Below are 21,503 nucleotides of genomic sequence, written 5' to 3' on the forward strand. Positions count from 1 at the left end.
AAAAAAACTCCTGCTACATGGAGAAATGTGTACTTGGAAACTTTCTTGAGACATTTCAAGGACTGTAATTTGGGACTTTGGACTAAAACTATCATTTTTGACTTTATGAATAAGACTCATTGTCTGAATATTTATAGCATTCTTGGCTTGTTTGTTGCTAAGACCACTAGATGGTGGTAATTTTTAAAGGATATGTACATGAAAGAATTTTATTTGTCTTGCCCCTTTACAAATGGTATGAAAGCTTTCTGTGGACTAACATTAAATGTCATCTGTTCAGCATGCAGGTGTCCAAGTATATTATTTTCGTCTTTCGCCTATCTGTCCCTCCTTCAGGAAACCCAAGACCTGGCAGGGGCAGGACCCCTGCAAGTGGCACCCAACATGGGGCTTGAAGGTAATCTTTTCTCTTTCTTTTCGGGATGGATAGGACCTCACCTGGGGCACCGCAGGCCCCCCTGTAGAGATTAGCAGGGAAAGGATAGGTGAGAAGTGCTAGAGCCATGATAAAATCATGGGCCAGAGAGAGTCTAAAAAAGAAAACTGTTCATCAGTATTCTGATAGATACATTATCAAAAAGAGGAATTAAAGTTTCCTCTGCATTATCATCTCGTTTTCTCTATTTTCTACAGGTACAGTACCCCTGGTTCCCTGAAAAAGACACTGTTAATTTAACAACATGGACAAAGATTGGAGAGGAATTAAAGCTGTATTACACTCTCCATGGTCCAGAACGAGTGCCTGTAAATGCTTTTGCATTATGGAATATAATTAGAGATGTCTTAAATTCACAACAAAAGGTTAATAAAATGCCCATTAAAGTAAAAGAGGAACCAGGTGAAAGAACTCCCCTTTTAACTCATGTTCCTTCCCAGGCAATGTTAGTCACTGCTCCTGTTGATGATGATCCTCTACCCTCTAGAACAAGGAAAATTTGGAGAAGAAGCAGCTAGGTATTATGAGGAAAAATATCCAGATAATTAAAATTTGCCCCTTGGCACCAAAAGACCTCCAACAAGCAGTGCCAAGGGGGAAGGCATTGTGATTTGTGACCATCTTGATTTGAGAGAAAAAAATTGTTTTTCTATATTAATTCTTGTTATATAAAAGGGCTGTTTTCTCATATTGAAACAGCCACCATTCCTGTTAATAAGATAACTATTCTTGATTTACTTGTTCAATTACAGCAATTAATAATTGTTAGAAACCAACCATTTTTTACAGGTCATATTAAATCTCATTCAGGACTCCCTGAACCTCTAAGTCAAGGTAATCAATTAGCAAATACCTTGACAAAATTAGCCATGTGCCTCTCCCTTGAAAATTCTTTAGTCAATCAAGCTCAGCAAACCCACAAAATTCACCACCAAAATGTTGCAGCTTTAAGATATCAGTTTCACATTCCGTGGGAGACAGCCAATTAACCCTCTCCCCTCAGAGGTTCTGCTTTTCACAATTGGGTATTCCAAAACAATTAAAAACTGATAATGCTTCTGCTTATACATCCAAAACCTTTCAACAATTTTGTGCCCAATTTGGCATTTCTCATCCCACAGAAATTCCTTATAACTCTCAGGGTCAGGTCATAGTTGTAAAAACCCACCAAACACTAAAGAATCAAATAGTTAAATTGCAGGAAGGGGAGTTTAAGTATAGCTCTCCCCATCATATTGTAATTCATGCCATCAGAAAAACTTAAGGCAGCAAAAGATTTGGTGCAATAGCAACAACTAGAAGCTGGCCACATTAAGCCTTCCACTAGTCCCTGGAATACCCCTATATTTGTTATTAAGAATAAATCAGGTAAATGAAAACTCTTACAAAATTTAAGGACTGTTAATGCTACTATGAAAACTATGAGAGCACTCAGCCTAGAAAAAGCCATCAGGTTCCAGAAATTCCTGGTATTACTGTTTATGACCTTGTTAGTTATTTGTTTGTTTTAGAATTCTCCTTTAAGAAATAAATTACAAGCATTCAGAGCAAATTCTGGGTTTTCTAAAAAATGTAAACAAATAAAGAAGGTTTTTGTTGGGAGCCAGCCACGGAGGCCCACTGAGTGTTAGGGATCAGGAAGGGTTGTTGACCCCAAGACCACTAGGATGCGTTCAGGAGCTATTGACCCCATTTCCTCCCCCTTTCTACTCAGCACTAACCAGATTAAGCTTCAGGGAGCTCAAAACATAAAAACTCTGAGATTGGGATAAACACAAGCTAACTTTAGAAGCTCATTGCTCCCATTCTTCCACAAACTGCAGTTTTGGCTTTCACACAACTTACAATTCAAACTCAGGTCCAATCTAAGAGCCTTAGTATTGGTCACAGGCTTCTGGGTCATGATCTTAGGATTTATTGAAGTTGAATAAGGTGTAAATTGTAGAATATAGTTTTAGAAGACAGCCATTTTATTGAAAGAATGCGGCTGGGTTACTTGCATGTAGCCCACTGTGAACTTTGGACTGGGCCACATTCCAAACATTCTGGGATGGGCCACTTTCATTTGTAAAGTAAATACTTAAGCTTCTATAGAATTGTTTAACTTGGCATAAATCAATCAGCTTAGGATGAAAAAGGTTTATAGAATATGTCAGTCACAGATTAGGTTATCCTTTGTTATGGGATTTTAAGATTATCATATGAAAAGGGTTTAAAGGCAATCATTGATTAAGTTTTCATGGATTAAGTTTCTGGTGGGTGGGGAATGCCCCTCCCACATCTGACTTTGTGTATAAAAGACCAGTTGTAATTCCCATTAAGCGGCCTCTGCACTAGACTGGGGTCCAGTCTCTTTCTTTCTCTCTCTCTCTCACTCTCTTTCTCTCTTTCTTCTTCCCCCCAATCGCCGATGCTGTCTCCACCTTTGGGGTACCCTGAGCCCGGCTGGAGCTGGACTCTGGCAGGTTTTCACTTCCTTTGTCCTCTACTGTTCCTCTTACAACTCCGATTCCTCCTTTCCCTCCAGCTCAAAGTCTGACTCAGCTGGTTTAACTACTCCTGTTTCTTGTAATCTGCTCTGTCAGTTTCTTTTCCTTCTTGCACTCTACCTTTATCTGGGAAGGAAGAGCTGGCATCTATGGCCATGGTGCCTAACCCTGACCTTCAGTCTTTCTCTTGTATCTTTGGAGAAGGGGTGGGTGCCAAAGGCCACGGCACCTAACCCCCCAACTTCCAGTTTTTCTCTTGTACCTTTGGAGAAGGGGTGGATGCCAAAGGTCACGGCACCTGACCCCAGCCTCCAGTCTTTCACTTTTGTCTTTGGAGGAGGGGCTGGTGCCAAATATCATGGCACCTAACCCCAGCTTCTAGACTTCTCACCCCCCCTTTTCCCTACTGCTGAATAACCTCCTGGTGGTGGCCCTACTACCTACAACAAGTCACCACCCCTCATGTATACTTGGAAATCACATTCAAGTTTCCACATGGCTTAATAGGTCTCTTCTCAAGGGGGTGCCTGGGACAAAAGGAGATTAAAATTCTTATTTGTTGTTTTCTTATGATAAATTTCTCTCAAATTATATCTAAACTGGGACTATATCAACATTCTTTCCAGACAAAAGTATAGGAATCACATAAATTAATCCTGTTAACTAACCACTGGCTACTAAGACAAATAAAAAAGGTTTTTAAAAAACCAGATAAAAATTCAACAATGTTTCTAAGTTGCCTCTCTGAGACATTGAAGCAGTTTACTAATATCAATGTAAATTCTCTGGAAGGACAAGCTCTTTTAGCTATGTATTTTGTCTCCCAGTCGGCACTGGACATTAGGTACAAACTCCTAAAAAGAAAGAAGGACCCACAAACCCCTCAACTAAAGCTATTGGACATGGCCTTTACAGTCTTTAACAACAGCAAGGAGAAAAGAATGCAGGACCACAAACATAAACGGGAAGCATTTCAGCTTTTGTCTACCACTTTAGCAAGAGCTACAAGCTCAGCTCTACTTGAATTTCCCGGGCCGATCCTTCCTTTACCCCTTTTGGTTATGGGGTACAGGACATTATATCCAGGTCCCTCACTGCACCATTGCTTCCATGTGTTCTGGGATATAAAATGTTTCAACATTCCTTCCTTGTTGTGCCATGTTCAGCTCCATTGTTGGACAGGGACATTATAAACAAAATCAAAACTCTTATTATTCTTTGCCCTCACCATTGTGCTTTTTGGGTGCTTTTTGTTTGGCTTTGGATTTCCCTAATAGTTCTATGGTGGATCCTATCTAAGCCCTTCCACTGCATATAAACTTATTGCTTTAGTTAAAGCCCTGAGGTCAAGAAAAGTATAAAAAAGATATTTGGTATAAGGTATGTTTTTAGTAAGAAAGCATAAAGAAAAGAGAAATAATTGTATAGGAAAAAATCTTGTATGGTACATGATAAATGGCTGGTTGTTTGAAGAAAAAAAAAAAGGAAAGGGAAAGGAAGAGAAAAAAGGGTATAAAACAAAAATAGAACGTTCAAGCATAAATAAAAATGGCTTAAGTATGTCAAACGTGGTACATGAAAGCCAGGAAGCTTTTTGACCATAAGCCTATTTTAATTGTAATACCTTACACTGCTCCTCAAATAACTTGGCTTTGTAAAACGTACCCTGTGTAGCAGTTAGATGTAGCCCACTTTACTGGACAAGTGGACTCCCACTATCCTTCTTCACTTCTTACTTTTGCAAAAAATCATTCTTTTATCTTTCTTCAGGTTACCAGTGCTCAGCCTCTACAAAATGCTAACTTGGTTTTTACAGATGGCTCCTCTTCTGAAACCGTGGTTACTGTTATTAATGGTGTTACTTCTTGTTTTCAAACAGATTATAATTCCACTCAATGAGTTAAGCTGTTTGCAGCTTGTAAGGTCTTTACAAAAAAAAAAAATTTAATCTTGACACTAACATTGTGTTACAGGTGTATTGCATCATTTAAAAACTGCTAGTCTTCATGCTGTCTTTTCTTTCTCCCCCACTAACATAATTGTTCTTTTATAAACCATTCAGTTATGTATTTGTGCTAACATAAAACCTGTTTATGCTACTCATTATTCATGATCATTCTGCCCCTCCTTGGTCCATTATCCAAAGGCAATGCTCTTGCTAATGAAGCTACATAATTTTTTGCTTTCCTTTACTAACAGCTACCACTTCCCATACCCTTCATCATCAAAATGCCTAAAGTTTACTGCACCTATTTGGGTTCCAGACCACATCATCAGAAACGTCCGGCTTCCCACCCCCACCACTGTTCTGCAAGAACCTGCAAATCACCAACTTGGGGACAGCTGAAGGGGATGACGCATGACACAGAAGACTTGGTTCAGTCTCAAATTACTTCTCTTACTCTCTCTACTGTTTTTATTGTTGTACTGGCTATTATAACAAGCCAGGTGGGTTATATTTATTCAAAATATCTTATTGGACTTATAGATCCCAAACCCTCTAGTGTTCCAACCTGTTACCTGGGATACTAAAATTATTACTGTTTTTACTAATCATTCCTCTTTATTAAAAGACCCCACTCCTTTTTTCATCGTGAGTCAAAACTTTTATTAATCATAATTTTTCCTTTTCAGGTTGTTCTAGTTCTCCTCCAACATGATTGCGTTTACCTAAGAAATCAAACTACTTGTGTAAATTGTAAATTAAGTAATTGTCTTACTTTTTCTAATTCATATAGAAAATTTATGATTCTTAAACAGCCTTCTTATTTGATGATTCCTGTACATCTTCCATCTCTTTGGTATGATATATATAGTTTAGTGTTTAAATATGAGGTTAATTCATTGTTGTCAAGGCCAAAAAGATTTATAACAACTTTAATTTTAGAAATTACAACATTGATAACCATTACTACATCAGTTTCAGTTTCAGCCATAACTTTAACTAAAGAAATCCATACTGCTACATTTACAGATCAGTTATCCAAAAATGTCTCATTAACTTTAACAACTCAAAAAATTATTAACCAAAAATTAGAAAGTAAAGTTAATACACTAGAAGAAGCTATCTTGATTACAGGACAAAAACTTATAACCTTAAAAATTAAATTGACTCTGAGATGCCACTCAGAGTTTAAATGAATTTGTGTTACTCCTTTACACATAATTAAATCCGTCCATACTTGAAACAAAATAAAAAACCATATCTTTGGGATTTGGAATCATTCAAATCTAAGTATAAACCTTTCTAAACTTCATCAAAAAATACAGGACATTAATTCGACTAAAAACAATTTGAGTCTACCCAATTGGCTCAGTCAATCTTTAACAATGTTTCTTCATTTGTCAATCAAAAATCATTATTATCTATCCTAATCAATGTGGGAATTTGTGGAGGAATAATTTTGTTATTATTATGCTTACTTCCAGTAATCTTCAAATCATTGAAAAACAACAACTCTCGACTAAGCATGGAATTTCATGGCTTCGAATTAAAAAATAAAAAAGGAGGAGATGTTGGGAGCCAGCCTTGGAGGCCCGCCTGATTGACAAAGTCCAGGTGCACTGAGGACCCTCGGCCACAAAGTGAGCCTGGGAAGCTGGCCCTTCTGCCTTCCAACGTTGCTGTTTGGTACGGCCAAAGAATTCTGTGCAGTCGTGGAAGAAGAAAATGGCATGTTTATGCGAAGTACTCACAGCTAACCTGGAAATGTCATGGTTCATTTTTCCATTTCCCACTATGCCGCTTGGCCTTTTCTAACATATGCAAGGGTTAAACTCTGAAGCACATCAAGAATGCTTTCTTTCACTTGGTTATAAGTTTCTAGATATAGCTTGAGTAAAAATGATATAAGTATGTTCACTCCTTATTTGATTTAGAATTTTGTAGTTTAGAGTTTAGACATAAGGTTTTTTAGAAGCATAAGTTAATAGTACGTTCATTATGAATTCATTATACTCTTATCTAGGAGTAATGTAGGTGATTTATGACACTGTTTTCACAGATTTAAGATGAAGATTAATCATTAAGGTTTTTTACTTAATTCAATAGTTAAAATTCTAAGTTAATGTTTATAGAGTGGGTTTTCACTGAATTCATGATATACTAATCAGATACTTTTTTGATAAATTAACTAGAGACAGAAAGCAACCTTGGGGGCCTGGGAAATATCACTAAAAGCTTCTTTTGAGTTTTCTTTAGAAATAAACACTGCAGGATAAGAGAAAAGTAACAAAGACACCTGGACAAGAAAGGTGATTATGGAGCTTTGAAGGTCATAGAAGCCTCAGAGAAAAAAACTCCTGCTACATGGAGAAATGTGTACTTGGAAACTTTCTTGAGACATTTCAAGGACTGTAATTTGGGACTTTGGACTAAAACTATCATTTTTTACTTTATGACTAAGACTCATTGTCTGAATATTTATAGCATTCTTGGCTTGTTTGTTGCTAAGACCACTAGATGGTGGTAATTTTTAAAGGATATATACGTGAAAGAATTTTATTTGTTTTGCCCCTTTACAAAAGGTATAAAAGCTTTCTGTGGACTAGCATTAAATGTCATCTGTTCAGCAAGCAGGTGTCCGAGTATATTATTTTCATCTTTTACCTATTTGTCCTTCCTTCAGGAAACCCAAGACCCGGCAGGGGCAGGACCCCTGCAAATACACCCATACACCCCCCCCCAAAAGTTGCTAAAGTGTTCCCATCGTTAGTAAGGTTCTTTGAGAAGGGGAACTCCCTCTTGTCATGGGTTCTGCTACTGCAGGGCAGTTACTGCAGGTTCTCTACTCACTGTTGGAACTTTAGATGTTAGACTCTTCACTCTCTGTTGCCTACAATTGGTAGCCATGTCATGCCCATGTGAGGAAAGGGGGCTGAAATAACTTGACATGGAATCTCTCAGTATCTCACCACCCTTCCTTCCTTGACCAGCTTTGTCACAGATTCCAGAGTATCCAGTACAAGGCAGTGGAATGGGGCCTCCTGTCTCTGTTCTGCCTTCTGGATTCCTTTTACCTGTTGCTAGGCAAGGGGGCAGTCGGTTACACACTCACCAGCCTCATTCTCGGGCAGTTCTGCTGTCTTTGTCTATCACCCAGCAACTGGCTCAGGGTGGAGAGTGGGTTGTCTGGGGCTCTGCATCTGCCATTACCCACCTTGTTTATTGGGGCCAATGTTCTCTGAGGTCGCTAAGAGCAGCCCTAAAGCAAGACAGAGATATTGCCTGGTCTCAAAATATACTTCTGCTGTTCCACAGAGGCTTCCCAGGAGAACCTCTCCTGAGATGTTGGAGAGTCTGGTCAGTTTCTCTGTTGGCTGCTGGTCCTGTTACCAATGGGACAGATAGCTTCCCTCTTCAGCAGTTACCACAGTCTCTGGATCTTGGGACCCGGTGACAAGACTCTGGAGCCCAGTACAGGCTTGGGTTCGCTTTTCCCCACCATATCCTTGGGATTCTGCCTTAGGCTTCCTCATTTTTCTCTCTCTACAGCCCTCATTGCCAGCACTGTGGTGGTGGGTTTAGCAGTCACTCCAGTAGTTCTTCCCAGGAAAAGCTCTGCAGATTTTAGACAATGGCACACAGTTTCTGTGCTCTGGGAGGTGCTAGGGTCCAAGCAGAGCAGCTGCAGCAATGGTGGCTCCACCAAGAGGGTCGTAGCTACTTGCTCTCGAGTCCCCACTCAGTCAGCCTCTCACACTCCTGCTTACACATAGGAACACACACAGAGAATTGTTCATACAATCACTCACACAGTGGAACTCACATTATTCAACTGGTTGCACTGTCAACTTCCCAGAAAATGTTTTTAAAATTTATTTATTTATTTATTCTGTATTTTAAAGATGTGAAGTACAATTCAGGATTAGGTATGCAAATGATCATCATACAGGTAAAGTTTGGACCTCCCTTTGGTCCCCACTGTACCTGGTTTAAGATCAGTTACTTTTATTGCTGTTATGCCCCCTCCCCCAGTAGTATTCTACTACTGCCAATCCCTTTCTTATGGTATTATGGCAAATGCTTAGGATTCAATTATGAGTGAGAACATGTGGTATTCAGTTCTTTTTCTCTGATAAGATCACTGAGTATTATAGATTCTAAATTCATTCAGGTTGATGTGAAGTTCACATATTTGTCCTTATTTATGGCTGTGTAATATATTATTGTGAATAAGTACCATATTTTTAAAATTTTTGTGAATATATATCATATTTTTAAATCCATATGGTTGTGTAGTATTTTATTGTGAATATGTACCATACTTTTTAATTTTTAATATTAAAAATATTTTTAATATTGTTAATATGTACCATATTTTGATGGTCAGCAAGGTTGGTTCTATGTTTTTGCTATGGGGAATAGTGATGCAATAAACATGCATGTACAGGTTTCTTTTTGGTAGAATGGTTTGAGTTTCTCCGAGTATATTCCCAGTAGGGGGATTGCTTGGTCAAATGGAAGGTCAATTTCAAGATTGTTTAGAAATCATCACATTGTTTTCCTCAGAGGTTGTGTTAATTTATACTCCCACTGGCAGTGTAAAAATGACCTGCACCCTCTCCAGCATCTGTTGTTTTTTGAATTATTAATGATGGCCATTCCAATTGGAGTTAGATGGTAACTTGATTTTATTTGCATTTCTTTGATGATTGGTGAAGTTGAGCATTTTTTCATGTATCTGTTGGGTTTTTATATGTCTTCTTTTAATGTCTTTTGACTTTTTTGTAGGACTGTTTTTTGTTTTGTTTTGTTTGTTTGTTTGTTTTTCCTTTTGGCACATTGGAGTTCCTTGTAGATGCTAGCTTTTAGGCCTTTGTCAGATAAACAGTTGACAATTTTTTTTTCCCATTCTGTGGGCTATCTCCTTGCTTTCTTGATGGTTTCTTTTGCTTTGCAGAATCTTTTAAGTTTAATGAGGTCCCACTTATCTATCTTATCTCTCATGGCATGGACATCTGGGGTTTTGATCAGGAGTTGGTTGCCTTCTCTGATTCCCATAAAGGTGTTTTCTGCCTTTTCCAAAATTCTTATAGTTTGGAGTTTTATGTTTAATCCTTGATCTATTTAGAGTTGATTTTTTTGTATGGTGATAGGTAGGGGTTAATCTGGATGTGGTCAGACAATTTTTCCAAAACCATCTACTGAATAGGTTCTCCTCTCCCCAGTGGTTGTTGGTGAAGGTTTTGTCAATGTGTCAGTATAGCCATAGACTAAGTCCAATAACCGCTGTGCTATTATTGCTCATATTTGTCCTATATTGCTTTTATGCTTTAATATTTGTAACTTTCTGTAACATTATTTTTTAGTCCTCTCTCTTTGGTTTCTGTGATTTTTTTTGTTATTGTTTTTTATTCATTTCTTTCTCAGCTTCTTTATCATCTGTCTTCTCCCACTCTCTTACTTCATATATTTACATATTCCCTCTGACTTCAGTTACCAGACATTTTATCTTCTCATGTCACACCACCTCCTTGCATGTCATCAACCATGCCAGTGGCCTGTGATTTCAACAAGCATATGCTTGTGCTAATTAGTCTCATGCTGATTATTTCAGTCTTTTGTTATTCCTAGTACTTGACTCTCTCTCTCTATGTGTTATTTAACAAACACATTCCTTCACTGTTGCCCACATCCATCAAAAGCAATCAACCCAAAGTAAAGCTCATCGACCTTCACATGCTTTGCCAAGAAAATCATACACCAGCTCCCCAGATTAGTCTCTTAAAAATCTTCCAGTTGCACTTATGTTGTCATACCATAGAACTGTCAGTTTCCTGAAGACATACAGATGCTCCACAGAAGTGACCAACAAAACTCTGATTTATTTCTTTAGTAATATTATTTTCTCTCTTAAAAAATGTAGTTTCTATCTACTCATTTTTCAAAATTCATGTGCTGTCACCCAAGATGCCAGTCATTCTGCTTTCAAATAAAGTTCTTCAAGTACAAGAGTTATCATAAACATCATCAGTCTTTGTAATTGTACTTTTTAGGGAAAAAAATGGTGATTTCTATTTATTTAATTCTGAAGTTCAGGCTTGTGTAGGAACACAATAAATGTTGATGAACATTGAACCAGTAAAGGAATGGATAATTTAATGTCTGAAAAATAAATATTCATCTTTGATTTCAAAGTTTCATTATGCCACAAAATGCTTGACATCCAATGTTTTGTATGATATTTTAAAAAATATCATTTATAGTTCATATGAAATAGAGTTGGGTTCCAATTTGAGAAATCAGCAAAGGTAAGAAGAATAGTTTTATATGGGAGCAAAATAATTAGAAAACATTTCAAGTATGACTTTATTAAGCAAACATTAATACATTGATTACTATGTGCTGGGTGCTATTTTAAACAAATTACAAATACTAACTTACTTATTTGCTTGACAACTCTGTTATTTTCCCTCACTTACTGATGAGGAAACTGAGAAACAGATTTATTAACCTGTTCAAAGTCCACAGTTAATAACTGTTGGTGTTCAGTTTCACTTCCAAATAATCTGGCTCTAAGGTTCATGCTCATAACCACTATACCATGTTCTGTCAATACATAATTTTTAATGTGCTCTGTTGATATTGGATAGAGTATTCTTTAATAGCAGTGTATGTTTGTTATTTTTTACAGATTAAACCTAGTAATTTATGAGTTTTCTATTGCTGTAAATAAAAAATAAGCAGTGTAAAACAATACGTTTGTTGCCTCTTATTTTTGTAGATCAGATGTCTAGAAGTTGCACAGTTGGATTTTCTGCTGGGGATAGAACAAGTTCTTATATAGGATAAGCACAATTAAGATAACTGGGGAGCTGGATTCTGTTCCACAGCTTATTCAGGATGTTGGCAGAATTCACTCATATTCATAAGACTGAGTTCCTTGTTTCTCTGCAGGCTATCACCTGGGGCTATGCTCATCTCCTAGTGGCTATCTGCATTCCATGCTACTCACCCCCTCCATCATTAAAGCCAACAACTGACATTCTTCCTTGCATCAAATATTTCTAATATTTTCAATTGTTTCTCTCGGGAAGAGTCCAATCCCTTCTAAGAACTCTCTTGATTAGGTCAAGACCACTGAAAGGGGAAAAAGTAGACAAATTCAGTACTATAAATTAAAGATTTGAATGCACTTCCTTAAGTAATTGATATATCAAGCAGACAAAAAAAATCAGTAAAAATGTAATTGACCTGAAGGGCACTATCCACTATCACTGAATTTGATCTAATTGACATTTATAGAGCATTTTACCCAATAACAGCAGAACATGTATTTGTCAAAACACATAGAGCTTTACAACACAAATCATAAACCTTTATATATGCAATTTTAAAGAAACAGTTAGAATGCTGCAGGATCCCAGGATGGAAAGCAGAATGTTACAAGATCATCTGACTATACTATAAACATATAAGACAGCATCACTGAAGGGACTTAGGGAAACAAATGATGACAAAGGTGATGGCAAAGATGAATAGAGTCTCTAAGACTAAAGTCAGAAGACACTGTACATAAAAATTTGACTCTAGTTGATAAAGATATTCTTCTACAAAGGGCTAGTGCTCAAGCTTGTATATACAAAGGAAGTATATACATATACTGGAACTGAACAATGAACTAAGTAGATGACAGATGGTGGAAGTTAGGCTTCTCACTGTTGGAGTGGTTGTTTACAGATAAAGGAAGGAGGTTAGAATGATACATGTGAATGTAGATTAGAAGTGGTGACATTCGTATAAACTCATGTTTAGCTTAATATAGGCACAGATGCTTACAAAGGTAAACCTATCAGACTAATGGCAGACTTAACTATATATATATAGAGAGAGAGAGGCACAGTTGGTTGCATTTATAATTTTTATAGATATGTGCCTATACATAGGCAAGAACACACATGTGTATTTCTTTGCTGTCTCATCTGAGAGAGAATTGAAAAAAATGACACCCACTTAGCTTAAAACACACCCAGCATTAAATTTATTTTTTATCGTTTGAAAATGGCTGGTTCTAAAAATGAGGAAGGAAATATACAAGATGAGTCTGCAGCTGCATCAAGTGTGGAAGCACTTTAAAAAAAAATCAAACCGGGCTTGGTGGCTCAGCCTGTAATCCCATGCCTTTGGGAGGCTGAGGTGAGTGGATTGCCTGAGCCCACGGGTTCGAGACCCACCTGGGCAGTGAGACCTCAACTCTACAATAAATCAAAAAATCAGCCGGGCGTGGTAGCGCATGCCTGTAATTCCGGCTACTTGGAAGGCTGAGGCGGAAGGATCGCCCGGAACCCAGCAGGCGAGGCTGCGGTGGCCGGAAGCGGTCACTGCACTCCAGTCTGGGCGACAGAGTGAGACTCCAACTCAAAACACACAAACAAACAAAAAAACAAAAAAGAATTAAAAAAAAAATCAGGTTGGGGTATGTCAGATACTCCCAAAAGCCAACAGGCAATGCTTCTAAAGTCTGGAACAATTAAAGCAACAAAATATTAATTAGTATTTGATTATTACCAAAAGTGTCATTTTTATAAGTCCTTACTAATAGTAATAAATGATTGAATGAATAAATAAATAAATCAGGGAGATGAGGCACTCTTCCAAGTAAAAGAATGCCAGATAATTTACATATTCTAAACTAAGAAAATTAGCTCAGTTTTTAAAGACATCTTATGTAATATTATAATTGAAGTATTGTTCAAAGGCACTATCACAATTTATCTATTCTAAGACCCCCACTTTTCGTATTTTATTATCTTCTGAAATAAAATTTATTTTACAATTCAGTGGTATGTCTAAATTTAATTAGCACTAATGCTAATGATTTGCTTAATGGAACAAAAAATGTGCATGTTACAATTTATGGGATCTTGAAATAAAATATATATATGACAGGAGTTTATAGTAAAGTCTGCATACCAGCTAGAGATCAGAGAAAGCTGATTCTGGCAACAGTCACATTTGGGTCAGTCACTGGTCTCGGCATGCAACTAAATTCAAAGTGAGTAGTGGTACAGTGGGAAATTGACAAAGCTATGTGGCTAGAATCAGAGGTCTTTGAAATCAGAACACCAAGATTCAAACAGTTGAGGAGCAGTGAGGCTGACAAGGAAGCAGAAGACTTGATCAAAGGGAAGTTTTATAAAGAAACAGCAGCTCTCAGACTCACCTCCTGAGATGCGGTTGTTCTGAGGAGAAAATAAGTATGTTTCCACAGAAGATGTAGCTCTTGGAGACCTGAACTCTCTAGTTCACTCCACATCCTTCTTGATAGGCTTCTAAATGTCATGTTTTGGGGTTTTTTTTGGTGTGTTTTTTCCTATCTAAGTTTTAACAGTATTGCATGTTGAGTTGAGCTTCCAAATGGTGTTTATGTCCTCCCAATGTGCAGAAGAATTACAGCAAGTATGCAGATAGTTCATTTTTATGACAGAGACAAAAATTCTCCTTCTTAAGTCAATGGCAGTGTATGAGACTCTGAATGTGAGCACTTAGGACACACTTGCATCTTTTATTTTATTACTATTTGTGAAATTTTTGAGACTAATGAAAATGAAAGGAATTGACATATGGCAAGTGGAAGAAACATTTTCATGATCATTTCATGATGTACAGTCAACCAAGCATACTTGACAAAATGCAATTATCAATTTTGGAAAATGTATACATCTGTGAAATCATCACCAGGCTTACAACAATCATTATAAAAATGTTTTCTTGTACTCCTTGGCAGTCCATCCCTCCCTCCAGTCTGTCTCCAGGGATCCATTTGATTTGTCAACATGAGTGGTATTGGGAGACGGCCATGGAGGCCCACTGAGCATTAGGGATCAAGGAGGGCCATGGACCCCGAGACCTCTAGGATGTCTTCGGGAGCCGTTGACCCCATTTTCCTCCTCCTTTGACCATGCAGCACAAGTAACCTAAATGAACTCTGTTGATCTAAGCTGAAGACTCTGTGAATGTGACAGGCATGGCTCACTCTAGAAACTCATTGTTCCTGTTTCCCATAAACTGCGATTTTGGCTTAGGTATTAGATATAATTCAAATTCAGGTCACATTTGGGAACCTTTTATATGGTACAATCTTCTTTATAAGATTTAAAAGTATATTTGTAGAATTAATATATACTTATGGAGAGATGTTTTCAGCTTTTCAATGGTATAAATGACTATCGAGAGTTATCAGAAATGGCCCAGCACAGAGTTTGGGCTGGGCCACATTCCTGAGGGCCCAGTGCATACTTTGGACTGGGCTGCATTCTTTTAGGCTGGTTTTAGTTACAGTTAGTGTAGGGTTTTTTCTACCTATTATATAAATTGAATTTATTTTATTCATAGAAAGTATTGTAGAATAGGTCATGCTACATCAGGGAATCATGTTAGTTCAAGCATGATCAATCATGATATTTTGAGGTTTAGTAAGAATATAATTAACTTTAGAAATTTCATTGTCTCCATTTTCTACTATTGTGGTTTAGGCCTTAGTACATTTACAGTTTATATTTGGGTTTTATTTTTAGAAGCCTTGTTGTTGATGATCAGCTTTATATATTAGGATTAGGAAATAGAAACTTTCATAGAAATTAGGATAGGTATATAGGACTTTAGAATAACCATTTTGTTAAGAGATTGTAGTCTATTGTTCCAAAGGGTGGCCCACCGTGAACCTTGGACTGGGCCACATCCTGTAGAGCCCAATGTGATCTTTGGACTGGGCCACATTCTTTAGGAATTGGCTTAAGCTATAATTAAGAGCTTCCATAGCATTGTGTAAGTAGTATTAGCATAGAATAGAAAGGTAATAAAGTTTAAGTTAGTCATCACGGGTATTGCGTGAGCTTTAGAAGTTATTGATTATCAGAACATCATCATGCTAGTAGGGATTGTTGCACTGCTTTTGAAGAGTGTTAACTAGCAAAGGGAACAATAAGACAATCTTGGAGTTTGTCCCTCCTCATACCTAAGAAAACATCTGGTGGGTGGGGGACGCCCCTCCTGCACCTGGCTTTGTGTTCACGTGAAAGACTTGTGAGACTGTCTGTCTAAAATTTGGAGATAAATACCTGCTGTAACTTTCAATAGACGGCTTCTGCTCATTTCACTGAACAGTTGTTCACTTTCTTTCTTTCTCTTTCTTCCTCTTTATATCTATCCTTCCATCTTTCTTTCTTTTAATATCTGTCCCTACAGATTCGCTGACACCACCACATCTTCCAAGGGACTCCCCAAAACTTTCAGGGGCTGGCCCCCTGTAGAGTGGGAAGGAGATGTTTTGTTGTAAGTCTTTGAAATTTTGTCATTATTCATTGCTCATAAATGTTTTGATATTTTCCTTTTTGATGTTCTTATTAATTTATAACACACATATGGTTGTTTTGCATTCTTATAGATATTTTGTATAATATACTAAGTTATTGTTTTATGTCTGAACTTCCAGTGAAACTTTCAAGAACATATGGATTTTTGGAACTTTACATGTTGTTGTGTTTTGACTCTTGAGCTCACTATTCCATACTACCTCTGAATGCCCACATCCTAAAAAGGATATTCCAAACAATGCCTTGAAAATTTACAGTAGAAAATGCGCTGGGTAAGTCACATATTTGTGACCCAGCATGCTTGAGAGAGTATTTCTTAAACTCCTTTCTAAATTAAGAATTATTTAGTCTTTTATTGTCCATAAATTTTTTTAGGCTAAAGAGTTTCCAGATTTGTTTATAATGCCTGTTAATGATCTCCAGTACTGCAGTAAAATGTGGATGCACTTTGTTTCATTTTCCTCTAACTTCAATTTTCCTCTGTTATAAAAATCTTTATTCATATTTTGTACTTATTATTTGTCCTATTGAAAGCCAATCTCCAGGTTTCTCTCTATATTGTGGTTAAAATTCATCCCATGTTACGTTTAGGGTAAGGGTTTTTCAAAATCTTTGCAGAGGACTATCATGTATATTATCGGATAACTATCAACATCCCTGTTATCTAACAGCCGATGCCAGTAGCACATCTTCTCCTTCAAAGTTGTGAAAATCAGAAGTGTCAGTACGCATTGACAAATGTCCTCTGGATAGGAGGTGGAATGTGGGGAGTAAAATTTCCTTATTTTGAGAAACACTGGATTAGAATATGCCAGCCAAAGTGAAACAAATTTTCCTGGCAAAATTCCCAAAACTTCTGAATCCAAATACAGCATACCTAATATGATATATGCATATGTATGAAAGAAATGGGAACCCCCAAATTGTGTGTTTCTTTCTACGTGTTTAAACTTTAGTCACCTACAAGGTACTCTCAGTTTGAAGCAATACACCTATTGACACACTTTTTCCACTGCTCAAAACAGTTTTTTAAACTCGTCCATTCTAATGACTTTTAGTGTTTTTACCATTTTTTTGTACCTTTTCCACATTAGCACACTATTTCACTTTGAGAACTTTTTTCATCTTGGGAAACACTTAGGATGAGATTGGGTGAGTAGGAAGGTTGGGGCCGGCCTCTCACAGAAACAAAGATCCGAGTATCACATGTTCTCACTCATATAATGGACCTTGAACATCCAATGTAATACGATAAGAAAATGACTGACGGCACTGGGAAACTATGGTGGGGGAGGAGGATGGGATTAACAGTAGCAAATATCTGTCTGGGGATGGGAAAACACCTCTTATCAACAGGGTGCCTGAATGAAACGTAATTGTACACCTATCCCTTAACTGTACCCCACAAAACCATAATAAAAAATACTGATTAATGAAAAAAAAACAAAAAAACAAACAAACAAAACAAAACAAAACCAAAAAAAACTGGGGAACACTCAATGTGGTGTGGGCAGGTGTGCTTGTAAATCACCCATCATGAAATGTGGAAAGTGTTGAAAGAATCTTAAAAAAAAAAAAAAAAAAAATTACTGAAGCCAACTGCAGGCTCTCACAACAATGGAGCTTGTATGCTGATGCTGATTGTTTTCTAGAACCTTTACCTTGTAGGGGAATCTTGTACTACAATGACCCATCCTCCAAAAAATAATTCTTTTTGCAGTGTCCCCCCTTTAAATATTATCTATATATTAGTGTGTGTGTGTATATGTTAGCTCTTATGCACACCAATTTTAAAGAATCCTAAATTATACTGTTGAAAAAAATCTTAGAGAAATTCTATATGCTGAAGATTATAAAATATGTAGCAGTTACAGGAGAAAGAGCAAAAAGTTCAAAATGGTTTCTGATAGCATCTACTTCATCTTGTCTTAGTATCAATCCTTAATATATGTTGCACAACATGACTACTGATGTGAAAGTTCTTGTATTCTTAATAACTTCTCAAATGGGGTTGATTTTGCTCACCAGGAACCAGTTGTCAATGTTTAGAGGCTTTTTGTTTTTTTTTTTGTCGTTATTGTGGGTAGTGCAGTGTGCTACTGTCATGTGCTAGATAGAGTTTAGGGACACTATTAAACATCCTACAACACAAACCAGAGTACATGATAAAATTATTAGTTCCAAAAATGTCAATAATGCCTAAGGTGAGAATATTCCTAGGGTGATATTGCACCTTGATCTTTTCAGTTAATGTGATATTAATGTCCACATTTTCACAAAAATGAGACCTTGTGGTTTTAAATGTTATCATTTGATTCTTGTCCCCTCTGGACTAAAGAATTAGATAAAATTCAACAGAATAGGGGTGGGATTGGCAGTTGAAGGAAACTGCTAAGGGAGGGGGGCATACCTCATCAACAAGGGTACCTGCATAATCAACGCTTGTATACCTAAGCTTGAATTGTACACCACATCTTTATAATTAAAAAAAAGAAAAAAATTCAACAGAATAACTTAGATATTTAAAACAATTACATTTGTTTAGAAATAAAATAAATTTAGAGGTGAAATTAATGTTGGAAATATCTTAATAATTTTGTTTATGCATTCAAATAAAAATAATTTGAACATTATTGCTAACTGATTCTTTTCTTGATCTCAAATTCTGAGCAAAAGGTTCTACACTATCTAGCAATAGCAAATAGAATAAGATTTACAGACACAATAAGTAATTTTTCATGCATAGGTCATTGCAGCATAAATTGATGACTGCTAAGACTTAATCTACTTTGAATCTCTTCTGATCATATATAAAGTTTTACAGACAGTTATGGTTAATGCAATTATATATTACAAAAAACGTGCCGGTTTTCAAGGAGGAATCTATTTTGAATGTCTGATATCAGGAATCCCTATCAAATTGTGCTATGCTAAGGAAGGATTTTAAACAAAACCTTTTACTTGATAGAACGCTTGATTCCAATTGTAAGTCTACCAATTTTCTAAAGCACATCTGCTAGAGTAATTAGGTTTAGACTTCCTGCATGCAATCTACTATTAGATGAAAAGTTCAAACTACAGATGATAAAATATCAATTTATAAAATAATAAATTGAATTTATTTTATTCTCAGAAACAAAGTCAATCTTAAATAAGGTGTATTAAATTTACAAATAAATCTAGATAGTACTATTTTAGCTCATTTTGGATAGTGGACTTCTAGGTTTTAATGTTAGTAATGGCATAATAATTATTTGTTGAAAAACTTTTTTTTTTTTTTTTTGAGTTGGAGTCTCACTGTCGCCCCGACTGGAGTGCAGTGGCTGCTCCCAGCCACCGCAGCCTCGACTTGCTGGGCTCCGGCGATCCTTCCGCTTCAACCTTCCAAGTAGCTGGAACTACAGGCGCTCGATACCACACCTGGCTAATTTTTGATTTATTGTAAAGATGAGGTCTCACCAAGTTGCCCAGGCAGGTCTCGAACCCGCAGGCTCAGGCAATCCACTCACCTCAGCCTCTCAAGGCATGGGATTACAGGCTGAGCCAGTAGAAAAACTTTTAAGTGATCAAATAAAAATATAATTAAAGGCTATAGTAAATGGAGAAAAGAAGAAATATTATGATATCGTGTACTCAATACAGCACATTCTATGCAATAGGCTTTAATATTTTGACTACTTTTTTTAGGAGTGCAACTTGATCTAGATTAGTATATTTGTTTTTGTAATATTTTTTCTTTATTCTTTTTTTCTCATGTTTAATTTAAACACTGATAACAAGTTATAATATTGCAGTTTGTGGTTATTTATAGGGTTTGTTGTGCTTTAACTTACTTAATAATTTTACTAGTGTTAAACAATACAACTATTGAGGATAAATCAGTGCTAAAAATAAAAGAGACAGGCCTGTCTATATCCCATTACCCTTGCCCATTGCTTGCTTGCTTTGTTTTTGTTGTTGTTGTTGTTGTTGTTGCTGTTATTGAGTAAGAGTCTCACTTTGTCACTCCAGCTGGATAATCATGGCTCAGCATAGCCTCGACCTTCTGGGCTCAGGTGATCCTTCTGCCTCAGTCTTCTGATTAACTGGGACCACAGGCACAAGCCACCACATCTGGCTAACTTTATTTTTATTTTTTTGTAGAGAAAATGTCTCGCTATATTTCTCAAGCTGGTCTTGAACTCTTAGGCTGAATTGATTCTCCTGCCTCAGTCTCTCAAAGTGTTGGGATTATAGGAGTGAGCCACCACCCAGCCTATACACCATTGCTTCTATTACTGTCAGTGAACAAACCTAAAACAAACTTTGTTAAATCAATAGCATTTTTGTAAATATAATACAGTTAATATCTATACTCACAAAATTATACATAGGGATAATAAAGTTTTAATGATGATTTTGTGAGTGAGTGTGAACAATATAAATATCTCTCAATGATAACTCAGAGTAAAAAGAAAATTTTATTTTTGCCCAAGTAATGTGGATTAGCAGGTTGTGGATTCTGTATTTTAATCTAATCTATATGTTTCCTTTATATTTTTCAATTCAGACTTTTAGAATCAGTGTCCATTTTTTTCCACACTCATACAAAAATAAAGACAACTAACAGTGGATTCCTATGTCAGGATCACTCATTTTCACGCCGGGCTTAGTGGCTCAACCTGTAACCCCACGCCTTTGGGAGACTGAGGTGAGTGGATTCCCTGAGCCCACAGGTTTGAGACCCGACTGGGCAGCGAGACTTCATCTCTACAATAAATCAAAAAATCAGCTGGGCGTGGTAGCGCATTCCTGTAATTCCGGCAACTTGGAAGGCTGAGGTGGAAGGATCGCCGGAACCCAGCGGCGAGGCTGCGGTGGCCGGGAGCGGCCACTGCACTCCAGTCTGGGCGACAGTGTGAGACTCCAACTCAAAAAAAAAAAAAAAATCACTCATTTTCATTAGACTACTACCATATGTTGAATAAATGATTAAATGCATAAATGATGAATGGAAATGAAATAATGGTATTAGTGACCCATTGAATTTCCAATTGTGGGGTAGAAATGAGCTAAACATAGTTTATATGTTTCCAGTTTAGTTAACCGAGTAAATGCTATCATCATTCACACATCTGTAGAGTCATAAGCTAATATATTTTGGCATCTTGAGTGTTCAATTAAGATGTCAATCTTCCTATGATATTCCTTTGGTTCAAAGTATCATTTTAAAAAAAAATATCGAAGACTTTAGTATAATTTTAATTTACTCTCCTAAATTC

Source organism: Carlito syrichta, unplaced genomic scaffold (assembly GCF_000164805.1).
Source record: "Carlito syrichta isolate Samal-C Ts95f unplaced genomic scaffold, Tarsius_syrichta-2.0.1 Scaffold303579, whole genome shotgun sequence".
NCBI classification, from domain to species: domain Eukaryota; kingdom Metazoa; phylum Chordata; class Mammalia; order Primates; family Tarsiidae; genus Carlito; species Carlito syrichta.